Source organism: Felis catus, chromosome F1 (genome assembly GCF_018350175.1).
Source record: "Felis catus isolate Fca126 chromosome F1, F.catus_Fca126_mat1.0, whole genome shotgun sequence".
Classification (NCBI taxonomy): Eukaryota; Metazoa; Chordata; class Mammalia; order Carnivora; family Felidae; genus Felis; species Felis catus.
The window spans coordinates 66,047,140-66,057,049 of record NC_058384.1 but is presented as its reverse complement, the minus strand read 5'-3'; the positions used below and the strand labels follow the sequence as shown (position 1 = coordinate 66,057,049).

Genomic DNA, 9,910 nt, shown 5'->3' with positions numbered 1-9,910 from the left:
TATACACGCCTCCATACATGCCCCCAGAAAGCCCAATTCTCTTCCAGGGCACTTTTCTGTTATATAATTAAGCATTCACCCATGCGATCATTTCATGGACGTCTATCTCTCACGGTGCTGGATGGGCTCGAGGAGAGAGAAAACGGGGGCCCTTCCTCTCACAGCCCCAGCACCCAGGACTGAGCCTGATTCTTCGCGAGAGCTCAGTAAACATCTGGTGGATAAGTACAGGCATTTTCAGGATAGGGGAGAGACATCTGCAGAGTGTTGGGGTGCTGAGGACCCTGATGCCAACTTGGAGGCACAAAGGCCTTCGTGGAGCTCCTTCTCGACAGAACGATGCGTGGAAACCATGCACACTCAAGGCAACACCCCCTCACACCCTGTGCTTCCCAAGCTGGCGTGCTGGACGGACACGGGGCGTGGTAGCCAGCTGGAGAGGAACGCTAGCCCGCCTCTGAGGAAGAGCCCCATGCTGCAGAGGAGAGAGGGATACATCTTCCTTGGCCGTGAGACTTACAGCCCCATTGCTGGCCAGCTGTGATCTGTCTCCACTAAAGTCGGTCAGCCACAAGACAAGCACCACCTATCAGACAGTCGAGGAAGCAGGTGGGAACACTCCCTGCCCTGGGAGGGGGGGGGTTCCCCTTGCATCTGGCAGCAATACTGACCTCTCCTCAGCACCAAGTGACCAAGCTCCTTAATTTCTACAGGTTATAGCGGAAGTGCATGGATGACCTGTGGTTGACACATGCAGAGTATGCAGCCCAGACACCGGGGGGGGGGGGGCAGGACGGGGGGGCGTGTGCTCTGAGACAGCTGAACACATAGTCCCATGATTTTAAGCAATGGGGAAGGCTTTTGAGGAAGGGGCTGTTGGCTCTCGACCCCAGAGTCAAGTGCACGTGGAGGGAGACAAGGGAACACCTGACAGGCTGCTTCCAGGAGGAAGTCAACGATGGGGTTGGACGTAGAGGTTTTTCTCCAAAAAAATTACTAATTCCTTCCAGGCAAATGGTCGGATGCTCCTTGGGTAACCCAAGCCTAACTGAGTGAGAGTACGGATTTTCAAAATGCTGCCTCTTTAATTTGGATTTCATCTGAAAAGAGAGTTAATTCATTCCAAACCCAGAAAAGATTTTTAAAAATGAAATTATTATTTTAGAAAATGATATTTTTAAAGCTTGTCAGCCCATAAAGTTGGAGGATGGGGGAGAAGAAAGAAAAGTATTTGGTACTTCCCGTCATTTTTTGAGAGCAATAATACTTTTTATTCTTAGAATTAGGTGAAGAGGAGGGAGCATTTTACCTAGAATTTGGAGTAGGTGAGCTGTTCTATTTCAAGGATCTTCTGGAACCGAGCTTCTGGTATAGCTTCATTATATAGTCAGAGATGCTGTGAGCTCCCAATAATTTCAATATCCCAGAGTCAACACCTGCCCAGTTTAGAAAGGAAGATGTGGGCTTTGTAATCAATTTTTAATTCTCCACGTGTTTGTTTGTTTTTTCCTCGGTTAATGCAGAAATCAAGAGCCATTTATAATTTCAGTCTAGAAGATCCACAGAGAGAAGACATTCAAACCTGGCAGCCTGGATGAGCCAGAGAACAGCAAGATGAGTGTGAATTACATAAGTGGTGGTGGAGGAGGGGGAGGCCCTGGGGGACCCCCCCTCCCCGGGGGACCTCCCCCGCAAAGCAGCTCTTCCTCCTCAGGTTCTGGCTCCGGGATGGCGCTGCCTCCTGAGCCTCCAGTCTTCCCCTCAATGGAGTCCTTGGCAGTGACTGTCCACCTTCACGCCAGCAGAGTATCTTCCTTTCTCGGGTCTGGCTCTCTGTTCTTGTTGTCTCGGTCTTTGGTTACCTTCTAGACCAGGATGAGTAGAGTGACTAGGGTCATCAGGAGTGCAAAGAAGAAGAGAACCTTTACCAGGTGAGCAGGGTCAGATATGGCGGTGGTGAGTGTGCTCTTGTCCCACAGGAAGGCTGGGAGTTGTGAGGAAGACATAGGGTTCTCCGAGAGGGCTGAGCTAAGTGGTATGAGCAGACTCCCCCAACGACTACGCACCAGGAGAACCAGGCAGCTTTGTTATATCTTCAGAGTGGGTGAGGAGCTGCAGTCACATGTCTGTCGACCCTGTTGCTTGCATGGCGCCATTTTTCTCGGACATAACTGAACAGGGAGAGGAGAAGTGTGCTTGGCCAGGTTGGACAACAGCTTCCAGTGCAAATATAGTCCTGAGCTGATGGCTTAATTGATAAAACTTCTGGGTGGTGGGCGGGGGCGTCTGAGGCTTTGTGATGTCACTTGAGGGTGAGGCTGGGTCTGAACTGAAGGTTCTGGTCTGCAAACCTCTGTCCTCTGAGCACGCCTCCCTTCACGCCTGGCCTCTAGAATGGAAAGTGTTCCCCATTGCTTGTGAAGATGCCCCTTCAATCCCCTTATCTTTTTCCTTTTCGTTTTGAAATCATTTCAGACACTTAGGAAGTTGCAAAGAGAGTAGAGAGAGAAGCCATGTAACGGAGTGCGACCATAGCACAAAATCAAAGCCAGTGAACAGACATTGGGGCAAATGTGTGCATAGAGTTCTATGGCATTTTATCATCCATGCAGAGTCTTATAACCACCACTGAAATCACGATACAGAATTACTCTGTCATCATGAAGACCTAGTGGTGTCCACTGCTTACCAGTTGGAGACAAGTGTAGAAAAAGTACCACCTCCCTCTCAGTTCCTTCACCCTTATCCATTTGCAGTATAACTTAAGTATTTCCTCTGGATATGTTGAAAATCACATTCAGCAATGTTATATTTTTTGCTTCAACTGCAAGACATGATGATTCAGAAACCGAAGTTTGTTTTTCTTACCCCACTTCCTGTTGTTCAGCTTGGCTCAATTGTACTGTTACATCTTCAAGTTCATGGATCCTTTCCTCTGTCCCCCTCCATTCTGAGGTTGAGTCCTCCCTTCCTTGGAGTTTTTTTACTTGGGTAATTATATTTTGCAGTTCTGGAATTTCTATTTGGTTCTCCTTTATATCATTGATTTCTTCACTGAGATTTTCTTTTAAGTTTATTTATTTTGAGAGAGTCCTCTCAACTTCCTAGTTGTGGAGAGGCAGACACAGAGAGAGAGAGAGAGAGAGAGAGAGAGAGAAGCCCAAGTGGGCTCCATGCTTGAGCCCAGACACAGAGCCCAACGTGGGGCTCAATCTCACAAACTGTGAGATCACGACCTGAGCTGAAACCAAGAGCTGAACCCTTAACCGACTGAGCCACCCAGGCACCCCTTCACTGAAATGTTCTACTTTGTATTTGTTTCAAGTGTATTCATAATTCCTTGTTGAAGCATTTTTATGATTCCTTAAAATCCTTGTCAGATAATTCCCATATCTGCACCATCGTGCTGTTGGCATCTGCTTATTATCTTCTTTTCTTTTTCTTTAATTTGAGATTTCCTGGTTCTTGGTATGATGTATGATTTTGATCGTATTCTGGACATTTGGGTGTTAGGAGACTCTGGATCTTATTTACATCTTCTATTTCAGCAAGTTTCCTCTGACATCATGCCAGTTGTGGGTGGGGGCATCTCCCCAGTAATGCCAGGTGGGGCAAAGGTCTGGGTTCTCCACTTAGCCTCCTTTGTCAAACCACAGTTAGACAGAGAGGTAAGTCCTCACTGCTGGGTGGATATGGGATTTTAGATCCCCCCAGTTGGCCTCCTCTGACACTCTGGCAGGACAGGGAAGGGCACCCTGTAACTCTTGGATGGGGAGTTCCTTACCTCTGGGCAGGGATGTCTTCTATGACACTCTGGATCCCACTGTGTCTTCTATGACACTACCCTAGCAGCCTGGGGTGGGACATGAGGAGGAGTACCTCATTACAGTTGGGCAAGGGTGGGGGCCTGGGGTCCCCACTTGGTCTTTGCTTATGTGGTGGAGGTGGGGCCATGATTTTTTCCATAGTATTTGGCTAGGGTAGGGCAATTATTGTCCAAAACTTTTATGTCTTGCTGGATTGCCTCTTTCCTAGTTTTGTTTTTCCAGCTAGAGAAAGCAAGCAGGCTTTTCTTGAGACTTTATTTTGTCTGTGCCCATTGGCATTTCTGGGTTGCTTTTCCAGCACCCAGTCCAGGATGTAGGAAACAAAAAGAAAACCCAGGGAACTCACTGCCATGTCCCTCCTCGGGCTCCAAGGTCCCTAGTCAGTCTGCCTTCTTCTTCCCACCTTTCAGGGTCTTCTTACGCTGGTTTTATAGAAAACACCCAGTGTTGGGGCACCTGGATGGCTCAGTCGGTTAAGCGGCTGACTTCAGCTCAGGTCATGATCTCGCGGTCTGTGGGTTTGAGCCCCATGTCGGGCTCTGTGCTGACAGCTCAGAGCCTGGAGCCTGTTTCAGATTCTGTGTCTCCCTCTCTCTGACCCTCCCCCGTTCATGCTCTGTCTCTCTCTGTGTCAAAAATAAATAAACGTTAAAAAAAAAATTAAAAAAAGAAAAAGAAAACACCCAGTGTTTTTAGCTGTGCTCAGCAGGAGGAGCAGGGAGAGCTGAATGTACTCCAAGGGCATCTCCCAGTCCCGGTCTCGGAACCTCTCGATGCCCTGTCAAGATTCAGGCAGGTGATGACGGCAGGAGCCACAGGAGTTGTGGCCAAAGACTCAGGTTGGAGCCCAGTGCTCACTCTTTCCAGCACTTGTGACCTTGGTCAGGTCACATAATCTCTATGAACCTCCATTTACTCTTTGCCAATGGAATTATAGGGATAATTTATAGGCAAAATTTATAGGTTTTTATGGGACCGAAATGAGCTTATAAACGCATAATAACCTTTTAAGCCATAAAACTGTATACAAATGTAGGTTATTTTAAATAAGAGCTAGGGTAAAAGGGAGGGAAGTGGGGAGGAGAATGCAGGGCAGCGCAGATTTTCCCAAGGTGGTTCTCCCCAGTCTCTGTGAACTTGTAAAGGTCTGTGAATGGATCCCCCACCCCCAGGATATCTGTGCCAATTCCCTGGAAAGTGCGGACGTTACCATATGCGCAGAAGACGTAATTAAGGATCTCGAGAAGAGGGGATCCTCCTAGGTTATCCTAGTGGGTCCCAAACACAATCGCACGTGTGCCGTTGAGAGAGAGAAGGATGGAGTTCTGGGAGAGACAGACATGCAGAGGAAAGGAGATGTGAAGACAGAGCAGAGAGAGGAGGCCACGGGCTGAGGAACCACCACAGCCACCGAGCGCTGGAAAAAGCACAGAATGGATTCTCCCCCAGAGCCTCCGGGGGAAGCACAGTACTCCATTTCAGACATCTAGCCTCCCAGTTGGTGACAGAATGAATTTCTGTTGGTTTCAATCACCACGTTTGTGGTTGTCACAGCAGCCCCAGGAAGCGAACACAGGAACCTTGTGATCATTGGTCCACTTCCTTCACCTAACAGAGCAGGAAGCTCAGGCAGGAGAAGGTGACCAAGGGCACACAGTCACTGGCCCAATAAGTAAAGGCCTGGGACTCTGGCCTCTCCTCTCCTAGTCCACTAAATCACATCATTGCTTTTTTTTTTTTTTTTTTTTTTTTTAAAGCCTCTCTCCCCTCCCGCCTCTCTGCATGCTCAGCTCCTACCTTAAGGCTGAGTCGGGGCTGTTTTCCTTGGGATCCCGACCTGTATCTCCTCCAAGCCACATGCGCGTGCTCTGTCAGAGTACTTGGTGCTCAAACTGTTTCTTCACATCTCCGCCCCAGACTGTAAGTGACTTGAGAGCAGGAATTGTCTTTACTGTAGTTCCCCCACCCCCAAAAAAACCTAGCATATAAATATTGCTCAATAGGTATTTGTTGGATGAACAGTAGAATGTGATGTTCTGGGTTAGTTTATGTTTTAGTTAACCCAGGAACTTGGCTCTTCAGACAAAAATGCTGTCCCCGTTTTATTTTATTTTTAAAAAATATTTATTATGAGAGGGGTGCCTAGGTGGTTCAGTCAGTTAAGCGTCCGACTTCGGCTCAGGTCATGATCTCGCGGCTCATGAGTTCGAGCCCCGCGTTGGGCTCTGTGCTGACAGCTTGGAGCCTGGAGCCTGCTTTGGATCCTGTGTCTCCTTCTCTCTCTGTCCCTCCCCAGCTCGTGCTCTGTTTCTGTCTCTTAAAAATAAATAAACATTAAAAAAATATTTATTACGAGACAGACGGAGAGGAAGACAGAGAATCCCAAGCAGGCTCCACACTGTCAGCGAGGAACCCAACGCACGGCTTGAACCCACGAACCGTGTGATCGGGGTCTGAGCCAAAATCAAGAGTCGGATGCTTAACTGACTGAGCCACCCAGGTGCCCCTGCCCCCATTTTGAAGGAGAGAACAGACAAGTCAGGGCAGGGGTATATTATGGGAGGGCTGGACGTCTGGAATTGCGTCCTGGGAGCAATATCCAATTTTATCCCAGAGCTCTGAAGGCCAAGCAGCAATTTCCCCTGGGCCCATGGGACAATTTGTCCTTTCTGCCCCACTGAGGGGGTGCAGGGAGGGAGAACAGAAGGAAGGAGGCGCTAGCTCCTGAGAACTCTGCCTGGTGTTTGAGCACAGGAATACGCCATCACCCATCACCCCGTCCTCACTGCGCCAAGGGCCCCAGCCAGACATGCATTAAATCCCCCTCATCCCTTCCAGGTCAGTTAATAGTGGCTTGTTGAACAGACGAAGGAAGGGATGTCACATCCAGAGGCTGCAGCCTAGTGACAGGAGCTGTAATTTCCCTTCTATTCTAGTCAAACAACGAGAACGAGTTCCTGCTGGTGCAGACAGATCTGTGAGTTTTCCGAAAGTCACGTGAACAGGTGTGGCCATCAGCGGGGCTCAGGCTACCTCGCTGCTCCCCTCCCGAGAAAATCGGTAGCCAGCACAGCCTCATTGTACCACCAAGGGCAGGACCGGGGGGGCTTGTGGGAAGCAGTTAAGCTGGAGCAGATTCCCCATCTGGGATTGTGCAGTGGGGGAGAGCTTCCACAAAACAAACCTCTGTGCCCTTAACAGCTGGCATCTGGGCCCCTTCCAAGTGGAAGGTATCCATGACCAGTCAGCCTTAGCCTGAGAGGCAGAGAACCGACAGAGGATTGTAATTACACGCCCAGTTAGGTAAAAGCACTCCTGGCCATTCCTCCCGCACCTTCCCCAATGCTTCCTCCAGCTCCCCACGTAGCAAGTACTTTAAATTAGTGAGCCTCCTACTGAAGGACACAGAGTGCACCAGTTCCCCCCAAACAGGTCCCACAGCGGAAGCCTGGCTGGTGCGGGGGGTGGGGGGGGGAAGGAAGGAATGTACGGCCTGGTGTGAGGCTGAAGTTTTAAAGCGGATTACCTACGCTGCACTTCTGGTAACCACGGGATCAGAAAGCTGCAGAATCTGTCAGAGCCAGGCAGGGAGTGCAGAGCGTTGGTAGGAGACTCTGGTAGAAACCGAGTCAGGATGGTGTTCAGCAGAGCTCAGGACGCTCATAAAATTGCTTCTATGTGAAAAAAGCCCTTGGGGTAAAACGTAGCCTGGTGGGTTAAAGGTCCTGTTGGTATTTAAGGATGACTAGGCCATAGGGTGGGAGAGCACGGCTGTAGGAGGTGGCCAGGCCACCCAGCCTTAAGGTGTGCGTACTTTATGCTGGGGTGACGGAGCCTATGGCATGTTTTAATGCTCGCATTTGCATTTTAGCCTGATCCCACAGGGACACCGGACACAGGGAAATCGCTTGAACGAGATGGCGTGAATGGCGGTAGGGATGGAGAAAAGTGGTCAGATGGGAAGGTACGTAGGAGGGGAATTATCAGGAGTTGCAGGTACAGAAGAAGGGGCCAACGAAGCTTGTCTTCTCTTTCCTGGTCGCTCCTTCCAGCGGCCCCAGCAACGCTGTCCGGCGTGCAGATCATACTCATGGCGTCCGACGCTGCCACCTGCTCGCTTCTCGGGCCCTGTGGCCCAGGGGCCTGGAGGCTGGGGGCGGCAGGCCTGGGTCCATAGCACCCCCAGCACGCGAAGGCGGGCGGAGCCTCGTTCCCTCCCAGCCTCAGAGACCAGCGGCCCAGGGCCGGACCTTCAGGTGACTGCCAACCCCACCGCTGCTCTGTTACACAGGCCAGATTGCAACCCCTGCTTTAGGGCTCTTTTAAGAACATTTCATTGCTGCGTCTTGAAGTTCAACACAAGAAAAAAAAATGAATTAAAGAAAGGACAGCATTACCCCAAATACAATACCTGCAGAACAGCACCGGGAACAAGCAGAGGGGTCGTGTCTCAACTTGCTTCCCTGGGAAGGCAGGGAAGCGCGCACGTGCCTCTCAGCTCGGAGGACCGTCCAGCAGAAGATGCAAAGTGCGCATGTGCGGGAGGTCCGAGGCCCGCCCCAAGAGGTGGGGAAATGCGCGTGTGCTGCGGGTCCGAGACCCGCCCCCAAGAGGTGGAGTGCGCCTGTGCCACAGGACGAAGGCGCGCCCCGGAAGAAGCGGGGAGGGAACCCCAAAATCGTGGCGTGGCACTGTCCGTCCGCCCTAGCGGCCCATGTTCCGTAGTGGAATCCACGCCGACGAAGACTCCGCCTTTAGCTCTGGGTCCTATGCCTTTGGTTTCGTGTTCAGTACCACACTTTTGGAACGCCTGGGGGGTCAAACCGAGCGGCTCACGGGGCAGAAAGCGCCCTCTCTCCCGGGCCAGAGGAAATTGGCGAAGCCCATTGGCTAGCGGGGGCGGAAGGGGCTGGGTCGTTCGTCCTGCGAGTGGAGCATGTTGGGTGTTGTAGTTCAGAGGGCGGCGGTAGGCTTTTGGAGACGAAAGTTTGAAGCCTCTGGGGCAGACCTGGCGCAGATACGCCGTTTGCACCGGAGAACCGGGTGTGCGATAGCGGCGGGGCTGCGGCGTGGTCCTGCTGCTTCTCTTTCGGTTGGAGCCTCGCTCTTGCCTTTTCGTGCAAGGGCCTCCGCTTGGTCCCACCCTCTCCGTCAGCCCCTGTCACCCGCAGACCCCTGTCTTCCAGGCTGGCCCCGACCAGCCTGAGGTTCTCTTTCTTGGCCGTCCTCCTCGCACCCAGCTCCCGGAGCCCTGCCCCATCGTCTCGAGAGGACCGTCTCCCGTGGGCACTGCGCCTCACTGCGGGCCAGGGGCTCCGGGGGAGGGTCCCGCGGCCCGGGTTGTGAGCGCGGGCGGATCCGAGCCTCCCCGTTGAGCAGCCTTGCAGCGCGCTTCGTTTTGTTCCCTTCTGATGAGGCTCTGGTTCCGTCTCTCTGCAGCGTCTTTGCTTCGTGAGTCCGATGGGCCATCCTTGGCCATAGACGGTCACCCTCGCTCAGAGAGAAGAGAAAGCAAACCTTGTCTCCTCCCACCTCCGCAGAATGTCGCGCTGGCTGTGAGAGGGGCTCTGCGCACTCAGTGTCGGGGAGCGCCAGCCCCAGACCCCCCAGGCCCAGCGGGGGGCCACACAGACCTCCCGGAAAGGGCGGGAGGCGTCAGTGTCTCCCCGACCTTCCGTGTGTTCCTCTGCTCATTCCCAAGTATGTTGCCTCTTCGCAGCTCCCTCTGTTCCGTGCTCTTCTCCCCGCTCCCACGCTGCCTTCTCTCCTTGTCCTGAGCCAAGCTGTCTCTTTTGTATCTTGCTGTCCTTGTCACTTTGACACCAGAAAGTGTTGCGGGGACAGCCGTGTTGGGGGGGGGGGGAGGCGGGGATTTGCTAACAGGGTGCTCCATGCCTGGCCTCATTCTTCTGTGCGAAACGCCTGCGGACTTTCTCATCCCAGGACTGCGCTGGCCCTGAGCATTTAGGCACTTCTTGTACGGGAATCCCTTGCCGGTCTTTCGTGCTTAGCGCCCCAGAATCCTGGAGTGCCGCGCGGCCCCCAATACACTGCTGCTTGTTTAGTAACGGGAGGAATGGGAG

The 9,910-nt window shown here is 52.2% G+C and overlaps 1 pseudogene; it reads right to left on the bottom strand.

Annotated features, from left to right (window-relative positions):
• Nucleotides 1-1,244: 1,244 nt before the first annotated feature.
• Nucleotides 1,245-9,640, bottom strand: LOC111558358 (annotated as a pseudogene).
• Nucleotides 9,641-9,910: the final 270 nt, after the last annotated feature.